Source organism: Anser anser, assembly GCF_964211835.1.
Source record: "Anser anser genome assembly, chromosome: 26".
Lineage (NCBI taxonomy): Eukaryota > Metazoa > Chordata > Aves > Anseriformes > Anatidae > Anser > Anser anser.
Window position 1 is genome coordinate 3,820,477 of NC_139747.1, and position 12,436 is coordinate 3,832,912.

A 12,436-nucleotide genomic window follows, 5' to 3' on the forward strand; every position below is an offset into this window, starting at 1 on the left:
AGCAGGAATGTATCACAGCCAAGAGGTCAGGCAGGTTACTGGAGGAAGCACAGCAGTTGGTTAGCCAGAAGTCTGTCTTGAAGCTTGAAAAGCAAGACTAAAGAGTAAAGAAAAAGCTTGCTTGCATCTTTCTGATATCCAAGTCAAAAGGATTCCCCAAAATGTAAAGCAGCACGTGGCAATGACACTTGTGATCTTGTGTTGCAGAGATGCGACTGACTGCTAATGAGCCAACAGTTGCTGTATATTCCACCGACCTTAGTGAAAATCTTTCTGCTCAGCACCTATGCCCTAGGGCAGGCATCCAAATGACATGCAAGTGGGCAATATGACAATTAGCAAGCTCTTCTAGGCAGGTAGTACATGTTGAGCATAATAAAATTGAATTGACATCTTGGAGGTTATGGGTTTTTGATGACTCTGTTCCTGAGGTAGTAGTATTTCAGTTTGAAGGTACTCACCAAATCAATTAAAATTTTCTTTATACCATTAACAAAGCTATTAAGTAACCTCATGAGACAAAAGGTGGAATATATTGAGTCAAAAGGTTGAGGTTTTAAGGTTTTTCTTCATTTTGTTTTACTTTTGGCTGCATAGCTGTGTTTGTCTGGGTTCAGTCTCACTGAAGCGAGAGATTGCTAAGTTATGCTGCTGCAACTGAGAAGAGCATCCTCTTTTACGAAATAAGTTCTGTGCAAATCCTTTTTCATTTTCTTTTGGCATTTGTTGCAGCAAGATAACTTGCATAGCCTTATGCAAGTTATTAATGCTACTGCTAACGGGATTGACCTTACATTTGACAGAAAGCCATTCTAAATTAGTTTTGAGTCACGTTTCTTTGCATGGTACTGGTTAAACTTGAAAGAAGTTAGTTTTGTTTCCTTTTGTTTGTTTTGGAATCTTAGGTACCTACTTCATTTCAGCCTGACAAGTCATATTTGTGAAGAACAGAATTCTGTTTTATATGAACATAAGGAATTTCTTGACAGTCTTAATACGAATATGCTACTATTATTTTAATAATGGCATAATGTACGGTATTATGTTGTATGATATGGAAATAGGGCATTATGTGGGGAAATTGGGACAATTGTAAGGGCTTCTCTTGTGCTTGCTTTTGGGGTAATATTCTATGGGTTTGAAACTAAGAGAAATGTTTTTGATTTAGGTCTTAAGTAAACAGTTATGTCTTGATGAATTTCAGTGGTAACACTGAGATCTTGATTATCTCCTGACTTGTCTAGTCATTTTTATTAGTGTGAAGTTGGCATGGGATGCTAAAGTATGGATGTAGCAATGCCTTGTGGTTTAGACTACCTACACAGTGAAGCATTATAAATTGATGGTCTTTAGCAGACTAACAGCATTACTGTGACCTCTGGTGTTTGGAAATATTGATAATAATAACAACAATTTGAGAGACACTCTGTGGTCCCCTGGTGAAAGTAAATGTGTAATTAGATAGCTGAATTAATAATGTTGCACTTGAGTTAACTGAGATGACAAAAGGCTAAAAGAACTCCCCAGGGACTCGTGACAAGTTCATGATAGAGCTTAAAATGAAACCTCACTGCCTTCTTGTTGCCACTAGACAAAACTGATGATTGCTCTTTTTTTTAAAAAAAAAAAAAAAAAACTTTTTAAGGAGGGTCCATATGTTCCAAAATATGGGCTAGGCAAAATGCCAAGCCTTGAAGGAAAAACAGCTTGGCATAAGTAGTATTTGCATTACATTGTCCTCAGTACTTTTCTGTCCATCTCCTGCAGATTGACAGGGATGCTCTTCAATGGGAAATGTACAGTGTGGTCAAAGAGCTGAAGAGCATACACAGAGCTCCTTTTGCAAATTCTGCTTTGAAGGTAAGTAATATAAACACGCTTCTGTAAATCAATTTAATTTATGTAATTGAGGAGACAAATTAGAGAAAACAACCTAGTGACAAACTATTGTAATTACAGAAAATCATCCAGTGAACTAATTGAAGTAATAATCTATCAACAAAATTTATACATTTACACAGCCTGCTACATACAGTAATTACAGAGGATAAAGCTGGTGAAATGCTGTCTTCTTTACAAAGGGAGAAATGAGCAGAAGTCTGAACTTTTCAAGGCTTGCTTTTTGAAAGTTATGTGAAGGTAAGTTCCTATCATGCCTCTGTTACTGCTTAGAACAGTCAGTTGCAGGCAGAAACTCTGCTTTGAACATTGGGTGAGGTCTTAGAACCAGTGAACTCTTTGCAAAGTAATTTTTGTTTGATTTGCATACCATTAACAGCGTGTGATGTGAGTTTTAATAGTTGACAAGTGTATCTTATGCACAGTGTTTTCCCCAGGATGTTCTTGCAATATTAATTTCTGGGCAGTGATGGTCATAGTTAATGATTTATTATTAAAATTGGTTAGTTAATAATTATTACTATAATTGATCATTTTGAGTAAATAAGCTATTTATTTGCATTCATGATGACTTTTTAATTCCTCTCTCTTGCACAAGGAAAAATGAGTGGGAGCGGAGGTAGTTCTGCTTAGCTACAGTTATTTTTGACATAATGTATAATTACACCTATAATTCCATTTAATATCATGCAAATGAAGTAAATGAGATGAGGTGCAAGCATGACTTCCCTACTACAGGTATCCCAACCTTCTGACACAGGCTTGATGACTGGAATGTAACAGATCAAGTTTTTACTTTTGTGCTTATGCCTACTCTGCAACTGGGCCTATCATGAAAATTAAGACCATTTGCACAGTAAACAGCATTAACAGTTTAAAGGGTGGAAAAGGGAACGGAGAACACTGCTACCCTACTGTAATACTATGAAACATTTCTCAATGGGCATGCTAGGGAAGAAATACCCAGTGCTATAAAGTTAATAGAAACTGTAGCACTAAGAATGCTCCACATAAATACTTTGCAAAAAGCTGATGGTATAAACAGAAGAGAGGTGGAAAATGCTTGTGGGGACTTGTTCTGGTTCCCAGCAGCTAAAATTTTTATTATCTTTACAACACACACCAAGACAGTATCAAAGACAATGCCAAGACAGAGTCACCATGATAAAGCATTTACACGTGTGTTCTTTGCTTGAAAAAGAGCACAGAAGCGAGAAGAGATTATGAACTTCAAAGAGGTGCCTTTAAGCTAGGAATATTTATACACTAGCTGTCAGAAAACAATTCTTCCCTTGCTAACACAGGAACAGTCTTCACTTGAGCCAAGTCTCTAAATAAAAGCCATAGAGATAGCTAGTCTTGAAACTTTTGAGTCTTGGCAATTGGACTGTTGGGATGGCACTAATGTCAAACATCATTAGTGCAGTAAACGTATGCACGCATGCAACAGTTGTTTCTGATGTGGCTCTGTGATTCCGTTGGTACATTTGCTTTGCTCTCTAGATACATGTGTCACAGCTACAAACACTAACAGGTTGTTTTGAAAAATTTCAGAGAAGCTCTGGTGAGCTGAGGCAGTTCACTGGCTTCTTGGAAAAAGATTTTAAAAAAGAGGTGGTTTGGAAAAAGGTTTTAACCTATTTAGGTGTGTTTTTGTTTTTGCATTGTTTCTAACAGCTCTGTGTGCCTGGAGTATAACGCTGAGAACACCATTCTGGGTGCCTTATAGCATAAAACATACCTTGCTATGTGACTTGGTAAGAAGCAGGTTAAATGCTTTCAAAATACAGTCTGCTAAGCAGCTTTCCTCTTGGCTTCAAAGCTACAGGGTTGATTTTTGGGGAGAGGGAATGCTGGTAAAGGGTGGAGGTGAATTGTTTACTATCGTCTCATCGAATATCTGATTGAATGTGTAGCATTGCTAGAAGGTCAGAGAAGAACAGAAGAGAACAGAAAGAGCAGAGGGATCATTATTTTTTCAGTGGAAGCAGAATTAGGCCACTGTCCAACAACACTTTTGCAAATGATTTTATTTAAGACTTCTGAGCTAATTTTACTGATGTTATTCAGTATCTTGTTTCAGAACTAGCTCCATTTAAATCAGAGTATAAATGTTTAAAACTTTTGTGATGTATTTCTTCATCTTGAAATATTCATGTTGTAATTCTTTTTGTCCTTGTATTAAGTACATGTACAGTACATAAAAATATATTGGATAAATATTGGACCTTTCAAGTATTTCTCTGCTATACTGGTCTCCTTGTGTTCCCTGCTGTAATTTGGCTTACTCTCCTCTTTGTAGTAAGATTTATAATTGGAAACTTTTTGTGGTCTGTGTTTTTTTTTTACCCTTGCTCTACAAAGAAAAATGGGCAACATGTAGCCATTCAGTAAAGCTAAATCTGATTTTTGTAAGAATTATGCAAAAAAAAATCTAACTTCTTTACTGAAAAAGCATATATCTACAAAGCTTTGAGTTATACTATTGACTTCTACTACAGTGTAAAGTGGAAAATAACATGGGTAAAAGTGGGAGAATAAAAAAGGAGGGTTGATAAGTGCCATTTTTTCCCCTTACGAACAAAGCTTTACACTTGGCCACAAACCTCTTATTTCTTGGTAATGTACATTTAGAATGATTTAAGAGTACTTAAGCATTTTAGATACGTATTGCAGTATTTCTGAAGCTGTGCTCTTTTTCTGTGGTTTTGAATAAATGAAGTACTATCTTAGGTATTGTCCTCCATTACTGTACTATCCGAGCAACTCTTAATCTTTTAATGTACTTGCTCTGACGACACCCCTGTGAGTTAGGGAAGTTCTGTTATCATTTTCAGAGTGAAAAACTAAAAAACAAAGAGGTTCAGACTGAGATTTTCTTTTTAGGCTTTTTGCCTTGACTTGAGTGAGAATGATGTTATCAAACTGTGTTCTCTGTTTGTATTTAAGTTCATTAGTGATGCAGTAGTAATTGGGGCAATATCTGAATTGCTTAAAATTAATTTATGGAGGTCAATGAAAGTAGAATAGTTTTTTTAGCTTTTATCTGAAAGCTAAGGGGAAGGTAAGGGAAAAATATCTATCACAATTTTTTGTGTGTTTGAAATATCTAGATTTATAGATGTACTGTAGGCTGTTTTTTGGAAAGGGAGATTCCTGTACTGGTTTGAATTCGTCCTTTTTGCAAAAGACAAGTATAGCTTGAACTGCTGTTTAGAGGAACTAACTGGGAGTTTGGGGGATTATGTGACGTGGTGCCTGGGATGCCATACTGACACTTTCTTTGGCTTCAAGATCTGAAATCATTTAAAGTGATTTCTCTAAAAATGATAGGGAAAATAGAAAAACTTTTAAGTAGAGGTGTGTATCGCATCGGCTCATCATTCTGCTTGGGTTTAACTGGCCTTGTGTAGGAACCAGGGAAAACACACTCAGCTTTCTCTAGTTCTCAGACATGAGACGTGAGCCAACTAACTTGTGAATGACTGAGCGCCTACAGTTTGCTGAGGTTTTTTGGTCTTTTGAACAAAATTGAATCCTTATTTATATGATTGTTCCCTAGAAGTGGAAGTTGCATGGTTTAGGTTCCTGTCCTGCATGTATACCTAGCAGGATGTCACCATCCCTTTCCTCTCCTCCAACAGAACTGGCAACTCTTCAGAATGACTACACAAATATATTAATTTCTTCTCCTATCTTTGTCATATAATTTGACTGTACATTCCCAATGGAGCCCTGATTTAAAGTGATTTCTAATTGCTAATAAACTGTGTAACTAGCTTATGGTTTTCATCATATATAGTTTGAACTCAATGATTTTTTGACCCAGAAACAAGATTTAAGCCAATTTAATCTGATTTTAAACCAATGGAAGTGGAGTAACAGTTATATCTTAACAGCAAAAGGTGCTTTGTATAAGAGTTTATTTTGTATTTCTACACTTACTGTAATGTTCAGTAGTGCAGATCAATTTTGTACTTTGCAGTTCTATTAAAAGTACAGATTTTTGGAGAGCGTAGTGTGCAAGATAGTAGGCTGCAACCAAAACCTCAGGTATTGAAGGGTAAATGTGAAGAGGTGCTTTTGGATGTCAAAAGAAAGAATGTACTAAGTCTACCTGCTCTTTAAATCTCTGTAGTGCTTTTTGCTAAATATACCGATTAGATCACACAGAGCCCTGTGTATCATAATGACCAAGCAAGTAGGCTATTTGGTACTTCAGATAGTTTTCTAAATAAATTTTTCTAGGCTATTCACGGTCCGTGGAACAATTACCTCCCAAGGAGAAAATATAAGAGGGAGAGAGAAAAAGTTGTTCAAAACAGACTGCACACCTAATCTGAATGCAGCAAACCCAATGTGTACATACCTGACAAGAGTAATTAAGCATCCTTTGAGATATATACAGGCCTGTTTTATCTGCTAAAGAAAGCAATATACCGTAAAACCTGATCTGAGATAAGAATTGCCTTGCTTGTAAGCAGCATCATATTTCTCTTTGGCTTATGCAACATACAACAAGGCTTATGTTCTGGATATGAGCAAAACAACAACAAAGTTTTACATTGAGTTTTCAAAGGTGCAAAGCAGAACTAATTATTTTTGTGGGTGTGTTGGTGTTCAACAGAAAATCTCATATTTAAAACAAGAAATCAAATCATAAAACAAAATGCAAAGTTTCTCTTAAAAGTACATTAAAATGTGTTTAATTTGGCTGAAAAGCAAAATATTTTGATTTGGGTATAATGCTTTGTTTTTTCTGTGTTCTTATTTTCTTTCATGTCTTGAGTTTTGCATGTAGCATCTTCGATACTACTGTGGCCAGGAAGTTTCTTAATATGTTTTACCTGGAACAAGAGGCGAAAGAAAGAAGAAGGGGAAAAAAAAAAAAAGACTGCCACCACACAGCATCTTTTCTTTGAAATGCATGGCAGCAACTACATCAAACCCCAATAACATATGAGCATGGCTGTTACTACTCTTTCAAACATTTTCAATTCAATGAAACTTTCCAAAAAATACCATGCAGTGAATAATGAGCTGCACTAATAAACTATTTTGCCTAAGCTTCTGTATGCAGCACCTGAGCTGAAGTTGCATGGTAATAAGCTTGGAGGCATATTTTGGGATGTTATACTGAGTATGGAAATATAGTAAAGCTTTTAAGCTCTGGGAGTTCATAAGTTTTCCCCTTGTCTCTTTATTGTGGCAGTAGCCATTTACAACTGCCTTTTTTAGCCACAGGAAATCCTGACTCTCCAACTGAAGAGGTAGGTGAAATGTATTCCCTCTAAAGGCAACATCTGTGCTTCCCTGTGAATCATCAGCCAGAAAGGGTGCTGTATATGCTAATCAGCTTAGCCATGTTAATGGTGAGGAATGATAATTATTTTCAGGTGGGAGTAGGTGCTGTTTAACAGCTAGGGAAGTAAAACTGAAGCCATAAATTATTGCAGGCATCTGCAAAGATATGCTGTTATGAGTTGTCTTTGTTTCTGTTTAGCTGCTTGCCTGAATGTGTTTAGATTGGAACGAAAAATAGGTAAAAACAATGCACATCAGTAAAGTCTTCAGTTAATCAGAATTTGATTATAATAAGAGCTTGGAAATCAGTATACAGTGTTGTTAATTATTGGAAAGATGAAGTTGTATGTTGAGGTAATTGTAGTAAACAGCTCAACTGGAAAAAAAATGTTCAGATTTCAGCCACGAAGTTCTATACTTTCTGCTTGTTTCTATCTCAGTCCATTAATTACTTAATTTATTTGTTTGTATTATGTTAAAGCCTGATGTTTACCATGTAGATAAGTACTTCATTGTGGCAGGAAATTTTTAGACACAAGAGGAAAACGCTCCTTTCTCCTGAAAGACATCCTAAACCTCTGTGCATTGTGTGTGTAGTTAATATTACCCTTCGTGTACCTTGGCTATTTCAGGTACCATATTTTCCAGCCCGTCTCAGTTTCAGCTGAAATCAGCTAGCCCAGGCCTCACACCGAGTTAATGGCAGAGCCAGCAAATGACTACCTGCTCTTGCAACTGTCTGTCTAGAACTTTTGAAAAAAAAAAAATCCTTTCAGAAATGTTTGGGCCCTGGTATTTTTGTGTTTCCTTAAATTCAGGCTTCCCTGCGATTCTTGGGCTTAAGATAACTTAAAGTAGTATTCACATATTAACCTATTCCTCTTCAGTATGTAACAAAGTTCTCTCTTGTATTGTAAATTTTTATCTCAGTTAAATAGTGCCTTAGTGCATAAGCCTTTGACGCTGAAGTGAAATCATAACGTTCAGGCTGAACATTTTACACCCCTTGAGAATTTTGACATAAAGATAAGCTGCCAGGTGCTAGAAAATGATAAAATTGGTTATTTTATAACCTTATGTGGATGCTTGCACCTACTGGTAAATGAAAGATCTTGATAAGACCTTGATAAGAGCTTGAGTGCACTGAAAATGCAAGATGTTTCACACTATCTTTGAGGTATGTGTATGCACACAGAGTAGTATTAAAGATATTCTGATGAACAAGAACTTGTCTTGTTAGCACAATGATTTGTGAATATCTTACTATGTTCGAATTTGAGCTCTAAAAATTGGTTTAAGTAGTTTATAAAAGCCTCTTGTTGTTTGATTGCCGGAGGGTTGTATTGCAAATAAAAAAGATGGATGTGGTGTGGGATGCTAGCAAGAGATCAAAAGGGCAAACATTTCATTCACTGTGACAGCGTGGTTTGCTTAAGCTATGACTATGCCAGAAGCTGTATAGAGACACTTTCTTGTGATGTAAGGGTATGGATATTTTAGCTTGGACACTGGATGCAACACCATTGTACTTTTTACGTGGGCTGTCTGGTGGACCCTCCTGAGGTTGCGTAGTCTATTAGCTCCTGCAAAGTATCATGGTAATGTAATGTTCAGCATGTGGGGCTTCAGCATCAGTTATGTCTGTGTGGCTTTGTGGCACATAGATAGACACTAAGTCAACGATAAGACTTGGGTAAGATAAATATTATACTTTTTCACCATTGTGATTCAGAATTCTCTCCATGCCAAGTAGTAGATGGGAATATAAAATATTGAATCTGCTTAGCTTTTGTGACCTCGGCAATAACAAAATATCCCCTCTGTGTAATGTTGGAATGTTAAAATATATATTCAACATCTCCCATAAATTAGTTAGCGGCTTTTTGCAGGTGTTGAATTCCAGTTTGAAAAAAGTGTCTGTGGGGGGGTAAAGGAATTGCTTTTTGAACTTTAAAGTTTCTTCATCGAAGTAAATGTTAAATCTATGTATGCTTATGTAACTTGGGTCAATAATTTAGCTAATCTATTTCTAATATCACAATGATATAACAAGCACTTTGGAAGAATTGAAATGCTATTGATTTCTGCAGTAAGTGCAATTTAAAAAAATAATTTGAACTTGTAGAGTCTGTTGGAGCTGTTTTGAATGTGCCTTCTCTAGGGTGACATGGAATGAAGGAATAATTGATTATAGATGTGATGATCTGTGTATTCATGTGTGCTGCTAAAAATCAACTAAAACTTTTTGGTTTGAAACTAAATTGTTGAAAATGATACAATGGTTGTAAGAGTTGCATTACATTCCAGCAGAGATGGAGTAGTAAAGCACTTTTATTACTTTATTATTACTTGCATTTAGAGATGGGAAAACTTGTTTATGGGAAAAATTGTTTATGTTGACTATTGTTAGTGGCCAAGACTTGATTGCAAGGTTGTACAATCTCCCAGCTTGCACTGTGAACTGTAGCCTTAGATTTGGATTTTTGTTTCCTAATGTTCTACAACTGTATTCAGTGACCTAAGGGAAGCCACTCCCTAAATCTGTTCAGAAAGGAATTAAACATTGCATAACAATTGCAATGACTCTGATTTTGAACTAAGGATGAAATTAACCTATATCACAAACGGCATTTGATGAATCTTTAAGATCTTTCTAAAGTCAGTGCCAAAGGCATGAACTTCTTCATTATTCCAGTAAAGTTTTGGAGCTATGTGGTCTTCCAATTTGGGTGTTTCTTAAATTGTATTGTTTCACTGCATTCAATTATAGTATTTTGAGAGGAGCTCCTTAGGGAAAAATTGTACTTAGCAATTTAGAATTGAACAACAGAACTCCTAAGTTGATCATAATTTAAAACTTACCTTGAGATAACACCAGAGAGAAGTAAATTGCCTTCCCAAATATTAAGAGCAAGGTAATGGCTTGAAATACATTGCAAGATAACAGGACTTTTTCTTTGGTAATAAAGTAGGTGTGTGTTCATCAAGTTTTGGCATAGAAACAAATTACTTGAGTTGTTGTCTAATAGGCTGAAAGCATAAAAGGGCCAATTGTGTGTGGCATAGTGCCTTCTATATGGTAAAATTACAGATTTTACAACTACAGATGTGTGACTGTAGGATGAAAAATAAAGGTGGTGGTGGGGTTTATATCCACTTGTTACTCTGCTAATCTGTCCAGTTTCCCTTATCTACCTAACCATTCAACCTACCTTTATCTCAAGGACACTTAGTTATCACATCTTTTATTGTGATCCATACAGATAGCCACAAACTCATAAATTATTGTTTTGCAGTAAGAGAATTACCAGAAAAATATCCATCAGTCTGTCAGGTCTTTAGCTTCAGGCCTGAACCTGAGCTTTATTTTTTCAGTGAACCAGAATTTTATTAATAATGCTTTGTTACTCACTCTGCATGTTAAGGTATTGGGAGTAAACACAATTGTATTTGTAAGGTACGGAGACTTAAAAGTCATACAGAATGACAGCTGTTTTTTTTTTTTTGGAAGTGGACATCACTGCTTTAATATCAAAAATGTTCATAGGCTATAAAGAAGTAATTCCAGTTCAGATATAATCTGTAAAGGGCCTATTAGTTTTGTGATTGCTAGACCTATAGTAGGATTATACAGCAAAGCAGAAAGATTGTATTTGTCAAAAATGACTGAGTTTTTCTCAGAAATCCATACTGCAGGAGCCATAGGAAAATCAACTTCATTTTCCATTATTGGAAAAATAGATTTATTAAGCTTTGAGCTAAGTACTTACAAGATCAGGTTGGGAAGAACAGACCTATAGGCTGAACTGAAAGGTAGCTGAAATAACATCTTTCTTTGAAAAGGATAACAAAAGCTTTCTATGTGAGTATGCAAATACTCTGTGAGAGAATATTAGCGCTTTGTGAGGTTCATCTGTAGCATTGCTCTAAGACCAAAAAATGTGGAGAAAAAAGCTGAGGAGTTCACAAGGTGGATTGCCCAGGACTTTGTCTGCCAAGCGGTGGCAATGCTGGGTTGCTCCATCAATCCCAATGTCCTGCAATGCACGCACAAAACCTAGCAGAGAGACAGGCGTGGGTAGTACAGCAACAGGGATAGCAACAGTTCGCAGGGAGAAACAAAGGCTAAGCAAGCAAACCAACTGCAATGGAAAGCCCGTTAGCTGGGGGGACTTTTCTGTGAATTGGGGAAGACAAATAACCACCTGGAAAGGTGAGGAGAGGCTGTTTTTGTTGTCTTTCTTTTGTTCAACAGGAGTTGAAACTCCTGTTAGAGTATGAATTACATTCTGGAGGGCAGAGTTGGACTTGTATCAGAAACAAATATAAAATCACTCAGCATTGATCTGTGTATTAGACATTCACCTCAGCTCTGTGAATAGGTTGTATGAGAGATGGATGGACTCAGGGAGAGGGCACTGAAATATCATTAAGCTTCAGATAGTTTTTTGTGTGTGTGTGGATTGTTTGTTTTTCCACAATTTCCAAATGTTTCCGGTAAATCACTTATACTATAGGAGCTCCTATAAGGACTTTATTTTTTTCTTGTCCTATGTATTAAACCAATGCATCTTCAGAATCTGTGCTTGGTTCCTTATGCTAATAATCTCAGTTTCCAGGAGAGACTGAAATAAATAAATTTGCTTAAAGGACGGAGATGGCTTCAAGGATTACGTATTGGGAACTAATGAAATAAAGATTGCATGGAGTGAATGTGTACTGGCTAAAATTGTTGTTTATCTGGATTCCGAAGACCATTGATAAACTGCTAGATGTCAAGAGGCAAATTGGAGGAAAGACTCCTCAGGCATGAGGGTATCTCAAGAAGCGCCTGAGATCTTTATCCTGGAAGGCACTGAGCGTACTCAGGTCGCACAGGCTTTTAATCTCTCTCAAGTTCCTGTAGTAGCACCAGGACTGACAGTGTTGACAGAGTAAGATGAAGTAGTTTTGGGAAGAAGTGAAGAGTTTTAATGTTTGCAATTGAAACTGCTGAGGAGATTTTGCACAGGAATTACATGGTAAGGATAGAAAATGATGAAAACTTCTGACAGATGAAAGCCATCCAAATTACAGTGTTTTCTGTAGGAACTAAGGATTAAAAGTGGGCTTCTTGGATAACTGTACTAGTTTGTGACTTGACTCAGCACAAATCACACCCGGGGTAAGACCAAAAACTTCATAGTACTGTACTTCTGCTTAAATCTTCAGAGTGCCCAAACAGTGAATTATG

The 12,436-nt window shown here is 36.5% G+C and overlaps 1 protein-coding gene across 1 annotated transcript in view; it reads left to right on the plus strand.

The window, feature by feature from the left end:
- Window positions 1-6,675, plus strand: part of LOC310886873 (uncharacterized protein) — a 227,951-nt gene extending 221,276 nt beyond the window's left edge. Inside the window, exons 33-35 of the mRNA XM_083812047.1 lie at window positions 1,768-1,860; window positions 2,022-2,139; window positions 3,577-6,675. The gene's annotated coding sequence lies outside the window, so the exon portion shown is untranslated. The remainder of the gene's footprint in view (window positions 1-1,767; window positions 1,861-2,021; window positions 2,140-3,576) is intronic.
- Window positions 6,676-12,436: the final 5,761 nt, after the last annotated feature.